Source organism: Sceloporus occidentalis, unplaced genomic scaffold (genome assembly GCF_023333645.1).
Source record: "Sceloporus occidentalis isolate IW3139 unplaced genomic scaffold, rSceOcc1.0.p SCAF_3, whole genome shotgun sequence".
Lineage (NCBI taxonomy): Eukaryota > Metazoa > Chordata > Lepidosauria > Squamata > Phrynosomatidae > Sceloporus > Sceloporus occidentalis.
Window position 1 is genome coordinate 175,565,049 of NW_028316983.1, and position 14,359 is coordinate 175,579,407.

Below are 14,359 nucleotides of genomic sequence, written 5' to 3' on the forward strand. Positions count from 1 at the left end.
TTCTAGGAAGACCTGATTTACTATAAAATTGTAACATTTATCATTTTAACATTTCATGGTAAAACTCTCCACCAACTTTAAAATGTGTTCATTTTTTTTCCTGTCAGCTTTCTTCACTGCCCAGCTTTCATACTGCTACATAGAAAGCTGAAACATTATGGCATGAGTGCTCTTTCATGCTGTAAAGACAGTTCCCTCATGCTACAGCAAATGGAATTCATTGCATGGACTGCTGACATCTCAATGAGTGGAAGCAGCAAGAACAGAAAGCAGCCTCTCCGTGGCGGATCTTGCTTGTGTTGGTCCTCAAAAAGTAATATAAAACAGATATTGATTTTACCATGGTGTTTCTCACTATAAAATTCTTGCTGAGGAGTGTTACAGCTTATTAAGAAAAAATAAAAAATCTATTCTTCTATTAAATACTGTAGCAAAGCTTGTTATTTATTGTGATATCAGCTATTTTCACCGCAGTGTGATTACTATGCCATAAAGCACAATGACACCATTAAACACCAATATGAAAGGAGTGCTGAACTTTTTTGAGGCCATAAATCTCAAGAAACCTGCTCTGGTTTCTTTTCATTGTTTTCCTTGGCTCCTTTCCATGCTTTTGAATAATAGGCTCTGACAACTCCAAAGCTGGCTTCTCTTTAAAATTTTTGCTCTAATAAGTTTCAAATCTCCCACCCTGTGCCTCTCAGGTATCCTATCTGATACCTTTTTATAGAATCAATATGAGGTTCCTTGCTGCAAACTTGGAAGGAAAGAAGAGAAAAACAATATGGCTTTAAAAGGAGCAAGGGGAATTTTCATTAATCTTGTTCTTCAGTTTTTATTTTGTTCAGTAAGAGATAAGTTTGCTAGTGAAGTCCAATAGGCCTAATGTCCTCAGAATCTGCATCAGCAAAAGCAATGGAATATCTCTTCTCAGCTGTACTTGAGACAGAGATGCTTCTGATACTTAATAGCAGGAAGAAAGCAAGCATTTGATGCTATGAGAGTGAAAAATGTAGGTTTAACATAGAGCCACCTCAAGGATTCTGACATTAGAGGAAGCTTGTTTATGTTGTGCCCAAGTAGTTGCTGTTTCTTCTCAATGAAACCTATTTTGAGTCTCTCCCCCCCCCCCCCCCCCGAAGAATAACAGTAATATCCACACTGGTTTGAGTCTCAGTCTGGAGAGGAAGGTTTATAGTTCAGTAGTAAAACACAAGATTTAAAGACAGAATGCCTTGACTTTGTTCTCTGTCATCTCTGGGTGAAGCTAGGAAAGGCTCTTCCCTGAACATAAGAAAGCTAATGTCAAGCTTAAGAGGATCTAGTATCATTAATTGGATAGAAAATTGTTAAAAGCAAGGAATGATGTTCTAGAAAATGGAAGTCTTGCCAAAAAGAACATAAACCTATATATAGACAGACATATATGATCTTAGGAGGGTAAGTGAACTGATTGCTGTTTGGGGAGTTTGGGGTAGAATTTTTTTCATGTCCATTGATTGGCATTATTTGTAGAATTCAAGGACATAGTCATGTTAGTCTGCAATATCCATCTGCAAAGAGATCTTATAGCATCTTTGAGTCTAACAGGTTGTGCAGACTGCCCCTGAAGGGGTGGTCTGTAGCCACCTCCATCTTTGCCAGATGAGGCCATGGCAACCACACACTACGGCCCTGATTTGGCTTTCCGTGGCACAAAAAGGAACAGCAAAAAGTGGCTCCTCTTTGCACCCTGGAAAGGGCATCATAGCCACCAGTACTGCAGCTTTATGGTCCTCCTTTGGTGCTGCATTATCTAGACACAGCCCCACAGCACTGTGATGCGCGCGCAGTGTGGTGCGGTGCATGGCATCACATCAGCCTGAGGGCACAATTGGGATTTGCGTTGTGTAACAGCATGCCCTGACTCTGCCCCCAGGCTGGCCAAAGATGCCGGTCTGCACAGCCCCTAAGTAACTGAGCAAAATAACTTGTAGCATAAGCTTTTGCAACCTTATGCATCCTCAGATGCATTCAGTGAATTGGTGCAGAGGAATCAGTGGCATCACTAGGGTTGGTGTCACCTGGTGTTATAACTCATGGTGTCACCCCCCCCTTGACATTATTTATGTATTTATTATTTCATTTGTATGTCTCCTTTCTGCCAGAAGGGACCTGAGGCAGCTCACAGATACCCATACCACACCATACAAAATCCTTAGTAATATTGGCCTGTTACAGACTGCCAAAATAAAGCTGCTTTGGGTCTCTTTGGATGTATGCTGTTTAAATGATGCATGGGTCCTACGAGTCCGGAGGTCACGCCAAAGCCACACTCCATTCCTAAGCACTGGAGTGCAGCTTTGGTGCAGCTTCCAGATTCTTCGGATGCATGCATCATTTAAACAGCATACCTCCAAAGAGACCCGAAGCAGCTTTATTTTGGCAGTCTGTAACAGGCCATTGTTTGTAATAATGTTATTCATACATTGTAATTCCAATATATCACTGAATGTAATGGTAATAAGTGTGACATAAACGACTAGCAAAATACCTTTAAATTATAATATCATATACACAGCCTAAATTTATTTACTCATACATAGCTTCATGTGGTATTTGGTAAAATGTGATGTTTTTAAAGAAATATTTAAAAGAATACAATTATTTAAAAAATTAGTTTTCAAAATTAAAATTTAAAAAGAAACCTAGGACCTCTCCTTTTTCCTCCCACTGAGCCTCATCCCACTCACACCATCTCTTGAGTTTTTTAAAGGGACATAGGCAAATGCCACAGCCCATTTCTGACAAAAGACCATGTCTATGAAAGCTTATGCTACAACTTCTTTCGCTCAGCTAGTTAATCTCAAAGGTGCTATAAGATCCCTTCGCATACTGGTATTATTTGTGTTTTTCGGTCTTCTCCAGTATTCTGTTTTCACTGTTGTTTATTTGAGTGATTGACTTGCCATTTTTTCACAGCTGGAGCAGCGGACCAGTGAGAAAGACAAGCTATTCCACTATAAAATTTGGAGGAGGGGCAGTCTAAATTCATAGTACTGGCTAGGCATTCTTTTCCAATTAGGATTCCCATAGTTTACTACTAATCATTCTGCTTTGTGAAGCAAAGCATAGACTCACACCAAGCACAGAAGGACTACCTGATTGATGAAGTAGAGGCAAACATCCTATCTGATTGTTCTAACTTGTGAAAGCCCACACAACAAGGCAGAAGCTATTGCACAAAAATGTTATCACAAATGCGAGGACTTAGATCAATACAGACAAAAAACACTCCCATCAAACAACGACAATAACACTATTCACTGTTTTGCAGGGGAAGAGAAAAAGAAATGATCTTTGTGACTCTTACACACAGTTTACATCCTAGGTTGGACTCTCCTCATCACTGATCTGTTTTGGTGTTAAACAATGTTGATGTGTTGATGAAAGTCCAAAATATACTGCCAAAAAGATTGCTTTAACTGTCCTGGATCAATGCTAGGGGATTCTGGAAATTGTAGTTTTGTGAGACATTTAGCCTTAAGGTATAATTGCACAATAAGCTACAATTCCCAGTATTCCCAGCACTGAGCCAGGGCAGTTAAAGCGATCTCAAACTGGATTATTTATGCAGTCTGTTTTGAACCTCAGTTTCTCAACTGAGGATGTCTTATCTCTTAAGAAAATAGTGTTATCACGTACATGAAACTTACTGCCTACCTTAAACTTTCATTTGTTTGCATTTCTACATTATTATTTTTTCATGAGCCTTGAACTCCAGAATCATGAAAAGAAAAGCACATTACCACCACAATGTTTGTATCTACATATACAGACTGAAAGCCAGAATGTATTGGACCCATCTTTAGTCACACTTAGAATAAATCCAGTTGGAATAAATAGATCTCAGATTAGTTATAACTAATGGAAAGTCCTACTTATTTCAGTTGGTCTTTTGTGACTAAATTGTAATCCAGTCCTATACCTTTAATTTGCTGACAGTCCTAATAACTATTTGAAATATACTCAGAAATGATATATTTGGCCCATGCTAATACTTACTTCAGCTTCTTTTAGGTGATAAATTTATCATCAAGTTTGCTTGCTGGCTTCCCAGAATACAGTACTGGAGAAAAAAAATCAGGTTCATTATTTGTTTTTGCTGTATCATGTTTTTAATATTGCATTTAAAGAATGAAAAAACAAACTTTGGGACCAAAAGTATTCTGAGTGAAGTTACATCCCCAAAGAACTGGACATCACTTGATTAAAGGCTACTTTGTTGAGGAATTGTTATAATTCAATATTCCACACCATAAAGAGAACTTTTAAAAAATCAATATGTACTGTAGTATCATGCCTTACAGTATGGTAGCATCCATGGAATTTTTGGTTACTGGGCAGAATTGGATCACAAATAATTTCTGCTTTGTTGGCACTATTAGGATATACAGAGTAAATTCACATTGATATTACACTTGTAGAGCAATAGCCATGCAAGGCGAAACTATGAAACCATGGCACAGAGGAATGGGTGGGATGCCTTCTCTGAAATTGGTTCTCCTCCTGACAATAGCATGAGCATGGGAAAAGTGTCATTATTTCTGGACTGCTGTCAGTATGGAGGCCCAGAATGACTTCAGAGAGGCTGTTACATTTAAGGAATAAAACAAACAAACTTTGGGGTCAAAAATGTTTTGAGAGAAGTTACGTCTTCAGTTCTTTCTCAATGAAAGCCTCTTTGGGAGGCAACAAACTATTGCAGACAAATCATGGCACAGCACAAGAATTACACAAGCTTCAGCAAGGGAAAACTAGGGTACATATATGAAAATTTGTGTCACAAACCTGCATAAGTCTTTCCTCATAGCTTTGCAACTCTGAACATACAAGTGGGAACTCAATGGCAGAGAACACTGGCAAACCTAAGGATAAAAACCACTTTAAAAGGTGAATGAATAACATTTATCTTGCAAAAGGATCCTGTAGTACCTTTGAGACTGAGAGAAAGAAATTGGTAGCATAAGCTTTTGTAAACTAAGGGCTGAAAGAGACGGGGAGGAAAAAGTGGCTTGAAACTGCTTTTTCTGAAACTGAATTGAACCCCCACTAACCACACTGGCTACTCCCAAGCCAGCCTGGATACACATGGCCCGACTGCACGGCAATGCATCAAGCTGCACCTCTGAGTAATTTTTTGTTGTTGTCTCCTCACCATCCCTGCACACCATCATATAAACACACCACCACTGGCAACTGCCTCCTCCCTAGACACCATCCCATTGGATGGCAGCTCCCTTTTGATCAGCCACACAGTCACATGTGTGACCCTCCACAAGTCCAGGGCATTAAAGCATCCAATCATGCCCTGCTTTTATGCCCCCTTCACTTCATGCCCTCTCTTGGGCTGTCTGGTTTGTGTATGTTGTAGTTAAGAGCCCTGGTGGCACAGTGGTCAAATGCCTGTACTGCAGCCACTCACCCACAAACTATAAGGTGGTGAGTTCAATACTAGCCAGGGGTTCCACTCAGACTTGCATCCTTCTGAGGTCACTAAAATGAGTACCCAGCTTGTTGAGGGCAATTAGCTTACAGTTATAAACTACTTAGAAACTGCTTAGCTGGTATGAAGTGGTATATAAATGAAGCTATTGCTATATCCATTGGAGGTGTGACACTTTCACTTTTGGGCATTGCCACCCCACTGCTTGGATACGGCAGTTCTGTCCTTTTCTAATGCGCTCCTCTGTCGAGGCATTTAAATGGACAATTAGGGTTAGGATAGATCACTTCTTTAGAATTGGTCTGGCATAGGGGCATATATATGTATGTGGGTGGGTGGGTGGGTGGGTGAAGGTGTACATTTTCCAAGAAAAGTTGGAAAAATTCAGCTCTGTTCCCCCCCCCCCCCCCGAGACCATAACTTGGGGACAGTTTCTGAAAAGTTTCGAGACATATGTCATCTAAACACCCTGCCTCAAAACTGGGCAGAAACCAGTTTATTTGGCCTGTCTGTTTCAGGCCTTAGTCTGCTTCAACAGATGCATTTATTTATTTATTTAGCTAGTTAGTTAGTTATTTTAGATAACGATATGAATGGTGGAATGAGTTATTGGAATGTAGTATGATGCTGGCTGGGAACCCAAAAGGAGATGTAATAAACTGGGCAAAAAAGCCCTCATGAGGCTGGAGTGTAGTGTGCCAGGAAATCATTGTGTCTGTTCAACCCACTGTTGATGGACTGGAAATTTGTGGCTATATTCCAGTTCTGCTGTTTCCCTTTCCTCTGGATAAAAAATTATAATAATAACAAAGATAAAAGTACAAAGAAAGATGGCAACTCGGCTGAAGTATTTAGAGCAGGATGGAAACATCAAATAGTGGCCTTCCAGCATGGACTGTAAGAGCACCAGCACTGAAGGATAGGTACAGTCTAGGGAGGGCACTATGGCAAACGGCTCCTTGAGCCTGGATCCAGCCTTGTCCCCTCATCTGTCTATTTCCCCCCGCCAATGTTTCTGCCTATTTTTTGTTTGTTCAATGTTTTTAATGTTTTTAATGTTTTAATATTATTACTGTTTAATTCTGTTTTAGTACTGGGAATGGAGGGTGGTGGTAGGTCTAGGGTTTGATTTTTTAACTCTATTGTAATTTGTTGTATTTTATTGTTGTAACCCGCCCGGATTCTTCGTGATTGGGTGGGCTAGAAATAAATCTATTATTATTATTATTATTATTATTATTATTATTGAGTTGGAGAACCTACTACTGTTTCGTCCCTCAGTGAAATGGGCATTTTGATAGGCACAAGGAATATCTTTGTATTGACAACTAAACTTGGTAATTCTAGCAGACACACAATGCAGTGTGTTTTGTTTTTGTATGGCTCAAGTGTTTGTGAACCCTCCTCCCACAGCTTCCTTCCTTCTTCTTTTAACTTCATCATTAATAATAATGTTAGCATTTAAAAGAATTCAGCAAGCTTTATAAAAATTTAGTTAGCTTTTGAAACTGACTTCTAAGAGATTAAATCAAACTTGCATTGGTTTAAAAGGGTTGATTGGTCGACACAAATGCACCATCCCACTGAGAAATGTTAATGCTTGCTAATGTTAGTAGTGCACATTACTATCTGACCTTTATGCAACAGTTTGGTGCCTCATCCCCTTTCATCCCCTTGGCCAATTGCTTTCCTCCCCTCTAAACACTGGTATTGCTTCTGAATATTATAATAGAGACCCCACTAACCATATAATTTTCTATTCCAGATCTTGATTCATTTTTCATTTCAGGAGCTGGCTTCTCTAGCATGCAAACTTTTCAAGCAGTACAGGAACACTGACATATTTACTTTTCATAAATATTATTCCTCAGAGCTATTAGCATCTTTTTATCCCTCCCCATCCTCCAAATATGATTAAAAATGAATATATTGCAACATCTAACTATTGTAGTTGATATCTGAATTTATTTGTGAAGCACGATTGCTACAGGGACCTCTGTGAAATATGTATGAAAAATGTAAGTGGAGCTCCTATTTTAAATTTTCTGGCAAGATCATATAAATATTAATGTAGTCATAGTTGGATCACCCTTTACATTTTCTACAAAGATTATAAAGGCATACTTACCAATCATCACCTATATGTGCCACTTGATGATAACTTAGTTTTAAGATTGTTATTAATTTTATTGATGTGTTTTTATATGCATTTTAAGTATTGTTGTATGTATTTTAGCAGATTGTAATCCCACCTCGCTCCATCTGGGAGAGGCAGGAAAATATAAATATATTATTATTATTATTATTATTATTATTATTATTATTATTATATCCATGTACTCCCTGTGGCTAGGATCTTTTCTGTGTCGACGTAGTACTCCCTTATAACAGAGTAAGTCAGTTACTGGGGTGGTATTCAGCAGAAGAGAAAGCCATCTTTGTAACCAGAAGAAGTTGCTCTGCCAACTTTTGAGGAGCTTGGAACCTGGCAGGTTAGCTTTCTCTCTTGAAAGAGACAAGTTCCTATGCAACCCTGCTCATCACTGTGGTGCCTGTGGCTATTTTACTCTTGCCATTGGGCAGATGCTTATTCTACTGCTACCTGTGCATACTCACAAACATTTCACAGACAAAACTGGGAACATGTGTGGCCAAGAACATCAGACTGTAATCAAGATGGCGAATATTGCAAATGAGGAGGAACAAACAAGTTAGGAGAGGCTGTAGCAGTCTGCTGTTGCTGAGCATACTGTGAAGGGCAAGATTCTTCCCCACCTCTCCTTTCCCCTCATTTAGTTAATTGAGTGCAAACTACTTTTGCATTTTAAACTCAGTGTACAGATGAGGAGAAAGGGGCAACAAGACGCCGCCCCTTTCTGCCCCGGATGGAGGCCTTAGCAACCAAATGGTGTGGCCTCCACAAGGCATAAAAGGAACCCGCTTCCAGTGGGTTCTTTCTCAGATGTGCCCGGGGCACCATTAGAGCCCTCATGTGCACCGATGACATACGCACGGCACGGTGTAGTGCCATTTAGACACTGTGCAGCGTGTACATCATCATGGCAGCCCCATGTGAATGGAGGCATGACATGATGGTGCCTAGACAGTGTGGTAGGCTTGGGAGCATGCAGACGCCCTGCTCTCCCTAGCCCTAAAATCAACCCCAGTCCAGCACATAGCGCCAGTCTGTACTGGGCCTAAGTAAGTATGTAAGTTGATAATTAAAATTATGCCTTTAAATTAGAATGTCATATACAAAGCCTATATGTATTTACATGTATATAGTTTCATGTGGTTAAAATGAAAATTTGGTAAGATGTGATTTTTAAAATATTTTTATTATTAAAATACACAATAGAAATTTGAAAACAGAGATAAAGAAAAGAAAACACAAAATAATAACAATACAGACATAGAAACAAACCCATATATTATTCTACTATACATGTAACTTCTAATCTTATCATTATAACTTTTATCTATTTACATGAGTCGAGAGATCCTAAGACATAGAGAGTGGTGATTGGACTATCTACCCCTACTTAACTTCATTCTCACTGTCATCTACATTCTATATCCCTGTTTTAACCTATCTTAACCCTCCCTAATCGATCTTTCTTTCTTAACCCTAACACTTGCGTCTATACCTTCTTCCTTCCACTACTTGCTCTTACCCTCTTCACTTACTTTTCCCTCTACACGTCTGTCCTATATTTCTATATTCCTAACTTTAATACTCTCTAATGACTTACTTCTCTTCTTTTCTTCATCTTGCTTGTTTCTTCACACTCACACAGTGACTTCCTTTTGCCAATCTTGACCCATTAATGTACGTATTGACTTTCTGGTCGTTTCACCCAACAATAAAACGTTCCTTTTCCCATATGTATGTCCCAACCATTTGTTTGATATTATAAAACAAATAAGAATACATATATACCTTCCCATATATAAATATATACATACAAGCAAACCTTATGTGGTTCAAATTAAAGATGTGATCGCTGTTTTACCCTGTAAGATGTGAATTTTTAAAGATAATTTTCAAATAATGTGGTTTTGTTAAAATTAAATTCTATTTTTCTTTTTAAAAACTAAGGCCTCTCTCTCCTCCTACTGAGCCTCACCCCACTTACCCAATCACTTTCACTGAGCATCACTATTTTGAATGGATGCAGGAGAATGTTATAGTCCATTTCTGACTAAAAACAGTGATATCAACCTCTCAAACTAGCGAGAAACCGGATTTAAATTAGAATTGAATTAGAGAAAACCCACAAATGCAGGAAGTTTATCACAAGATGTTTCTGCAGACCAGAAATAACGCAAAGATAAAGTGAAGGCAAAAGGTACAAAAATTGCAGCTTTTTACTTTCGGAACTACCTGAGAGAAAAAAGTTGACATTTTTGTCCCTTTCCCCTTTGCTTTATCTGTGCGTTATTTCACTTTGGCAATAATGTTGTGTGATAAATATCTCGCATTTGTGGGTTTTTCTAATTTAATTCTAATTTAAATCCTGTTTCTGTTCAGGATTCCATGTGTATGATAAGGTCCTTAGGGTGTCCCCTGGTGTGGTCCACTTCCCTTGCACCCCCCTAGTGATACCCCTGAGCATATGGTACACTCCATTCATTATCTCAACATCTGCAAGAGAGGATGGGACCATGGCACAAGTCAGCATTTGAACCATGTGCTATTCGCCTTCTCTCTCACTGAGTGAGATCACTATAACTCGGGCCCGGTACATACGGGCCCTTTGTGACGGCCTCATCATATGCTAGGGTTGCCTGGGGGTGGAGCATCCACACGCCCCGCAACCCTAGCACGTGACAAGGGCGTAACACTTATGGTGCCCAGTATACATGGTGCCACCATTGTTATGTAAGCGCCGCACGGTGTCTGAATGATGCCACATGGTGCTTACATAACCAGTGGGCCAGTAACGCACTCGTTACACCACCACCGCAGCTATAAAAGAACCCACTTTTTGTGGGTTCTTTTTCCATTGGCAGGAAGCCGTGCGGTTTGGCGGCTGCGTCTTCCCTCCGGCAGAAAAACAGGCGCCAGGAGTCCGCCCTTTTTGGGCGGTCTGTCCTGCACCTACAAAACATTTAAAATTATGGAACACTCCAAAAGGACTTCCTACTAACGAAACATTGCAGAAACTATTGAATAGGTTTTTCTTAAGTCCCCTTCAGGCTGAAACGCCTGAAGCCTCCAATTCTAGCCTTTCTCTTTTGTCTTTCATATTTCCAGGTTATCAATAAAATTTCATTATTTTTCCTAATCACATTTTCTCTCCTGTCCTCTGAGAATCTGCCAAGATCTCACTTTTTTCTTGCTACTCAAGGTAGAAATATAATACTTACCAGCTCCTGTTCCAGAAAGTCTAGTAAGATTTTGGGGGAGGGTCCCTTTCAGGGCATACTTTTTCAGTTTTCTCCATCTATTCCTTCTTTATTATGTATGTAGCTTAAGGGAAGATCTTTATTGCTTTCACTTTTAAACCTCTCTTCCTTCCTTCTCTTATCAACTCTTGAGTCTCAGCTTGCTTGGATTGAAATCCGGCTTCTTTTTGTACTCCTTACCTTGCAATCATGTATGAATTTTTTTTAAAAAGCCTTGGCACCATGTGAATTTACTTATTTGAGTTTCTATCTTTCTGTTGAAGGAACTGTGATTAATTAGTTATTTGTATTATCTAGTTGACAGCCAGCACAGTGTAGTAGTTTCAGCATTGGACTATGCCTCTGTAAACCAGAGTTGGAATCCCCACTCAGCCATGAAAACTCATTGAGTGGCTTTGGTTGAGTCACATACTCTCAGCCCCAGAAAACACTTTAGGTTCTCTGTAAGTCAGAAATCAGCTTGAAGGCACATTGCAACAATATCAATTATGAATCCGAGGAAGTAGAGTCAAGTCTACAAAAGCTCATGTCACCAACTTCTCTCTTTCAGTTAGTCTCATAGGTGCTACAGTAACAATTTGCATAACAATTATTTAGTTATTGTTTACCATTTTTGAAGCTTTATTGTAGTATGTTTTATTCAGCACATACATTTTGATTTTTACACATTCACTAGACTGCCCTTTTGAATTAGGTAGATCTATGTGGATGTTGGTTATTGAATGTAAACTGCCTGGGATGCATTACTTCCAAAGCTGAATCATGGCCTGCAAGTGAGTATACTAACAATGTATACAAGTATTTACCTGGTTTTTCATAGAGTATGTATAATTTCCTGGTGTTCTTCCTTCCTCCTGCAAATTCTGAAAAGTGGTTGCTGGTACACCTATTTCTTATAATGACTGAAGGAGGGCTGCCTTCATTTTCACGGACTTTGATGTCCCAGGAGTCTTCTCAGGATGCCGAAGTATCTGAGTTGTGATCCTACAGTAGGTCATAACTTGTGGTGATGGAGAGATGCTAGAGGGAAGATTCGGAACCTCCTACTACGCAGTGCTTTTCTGCTTCTTTTTATATTAGTGCATGCTAAAATAGCTGCAGTGGTCAGGGACAAAAACGAGGGTATAGACAAGGAGTAAACAGAAGCTTCTGTAGCTATATCTCTTCTCATTCCTACACAAGCATTAGAAAGAGAAGGCAACATTTCAAGGTTAATACCTGGCAATCCTTGGTGAATATTAAAGGGGGGGAAAACAACCCAGATTTTAACGAGTCAAAGGGAGAAAAGTAATTTGTATGCTTATTAAGGGACTGTACTTCTTTTTGAGACTCCACTTGCTTGTTGGCATGACTATCTTGGATAATAAAATTAGCTCTTTAGAGTCTATGCAAATATATGCTGACCCTACTTTCACTCCCTTTCACAGAAAGCTGGTTCCATTAATTACTTGTGATAGCAGATTTCTCCTGTGTACATGATGCAGGGGAGATTCAGAGAAGAAGGTAAAACAGATGGTGCTGTGTGAAACAAAGGGGGAAAGGAGCACTGGTTAGATTTGTGCTCATTTGTGCTTTTATGGGAACGTTACCGAACAGCATGAATAATGAGCCTTGCTCATTAACACAGTTCACAAACCAGTTGTACAGGAGAGGGGAAAGTACTGGGTTTCGGTCTAAAACAAGCCATTTCGAGACTGAAGTGTTGAGAAATTAAATAATAAGAGATCTCAAAGCGATACACAAATTTCCTTTGAAGTGATCATAGAAATCAAGTCCATGCAAGCTATCTCAAAAAGAGCATCCCATATGGCAGCACAACTTCACAGACTCAGCAAATGCCCCTGAAAAGAAAACGGCAAATGGCTGTCAGAGAATCAATACGCCTGTGAACAACATAGAAATCTAGTGGCCCTTATTCTTGACTACTATTGAAACAGGCATATGATTGTGCAGGGAATTACAGTCATATATATCTGACCCAGATTTAGAAAAAAGTTCATTTTTTTTACTGCAAATCCCACTGTCCCTCCCATAATTTCCACTGGCTATGCTGGCTGAGGAATTCTGGGAATTTCAGTCAAAATAGTAACTTTTTCCAAGCTCTGATAACACCTATTAATCTGTGTGACCCATCAAAGATGTCTTGTTGTTTTGTAAGACATCAACCACCGCAAGTGTAAACGAGACAAGGTGTGCTTCTACCATATAGGGCAGATCATTATAGCAATAGCAATAGGAATAGCATTTACATTTCTATACCACTTATCCATGAACTCAGCACTCTCTAAGCAGTTCACAATATGTAAGCCAATTGCCCCTGCAAGCTGGGTACTCATTTTACCAACCTACGAAAGGATGGAAAGCTGAGTTAACCTTGGAGCCCTGGGACCAAACTCACTGTGGCTGCAGTATCGGCATTTCACCACTGCGTTAGCTGGGCTCCTTATAAAATATGGTATGCTGCTAAAAGTTATTCCTAGACACTTTTGCTACCTGCACCTTGATAAATAGTGCCAGGGCAAGGAGAACTCCCAGACTGTGTACCTATTTGGGGGGGGGGGGGTGTTGGTGCAACCTCATCCAGAACCGACTGTAGGTTTTCATCCACCAAATGCTGTGAAATAACACAGCACCTTGCTTCACTGTTTTCACTGAGCTACCAAGCTCGCAGGACCATTTTAATTAAGAAAATAAACAACATTAATAATTTAAATGGTTATTACATAAATATTTTATTATGTATTTATTTATTTCTGCAATAGGAAATGATGGTTTGTGAGTTCTTCATCCCAGCAAATACAGCGTGGCAGTTAGTGGAGAAGGCTTGCACAAATTATTAAAAAGGAAGCTGGGTTGTTGCACAGAGAATTCACTTCTATAATATGCAGTATTAAAAATGTGCAACAGTTCCAGATGAGACAGACTTTTATCACCTTCCCTATAGAAAACATTTGGAACAGCATAGTTAAGTGAAGATTCTCAGGTCTTATAAAGAGGCTAACTTTCCAGAGACTCTGGTATACAAATTTAATGTTCTTAATGTTTTATTTTTACCTTGAAAGCTCTGTTTGGTAGTATCAAAGGTCAGCTACTTTCCTCTGGCATGACTGGTCTTAAAATTAATAGTAACTGTTTCTAATGCCAGTTTTTCCCCCCTAGCAGAATGATTAAAATGAACAGTAAGTGAACCTAGCAGAACCTTGAAAAGAAGAAGTATAGAATATAATGTTTAAGCAGGAAGGTAGAGATCACAGTCACTTCAGAGAAAGAGTAAATCTGTGTCCCAAGAGAGTCTCTCTTTTTGCATTCCATTAGAACTACAAGGATTTAGTTACTTGCTAGATCATATTTTGAATGTGTTTTACTTCATTGGTACGGTTTCCATGTCCACTGTGAAATTTCATTGCGAGATGGAAGATTGAAATTATGTTCTTTCAACAAGAATTTTAAAGAGGGTATTATACT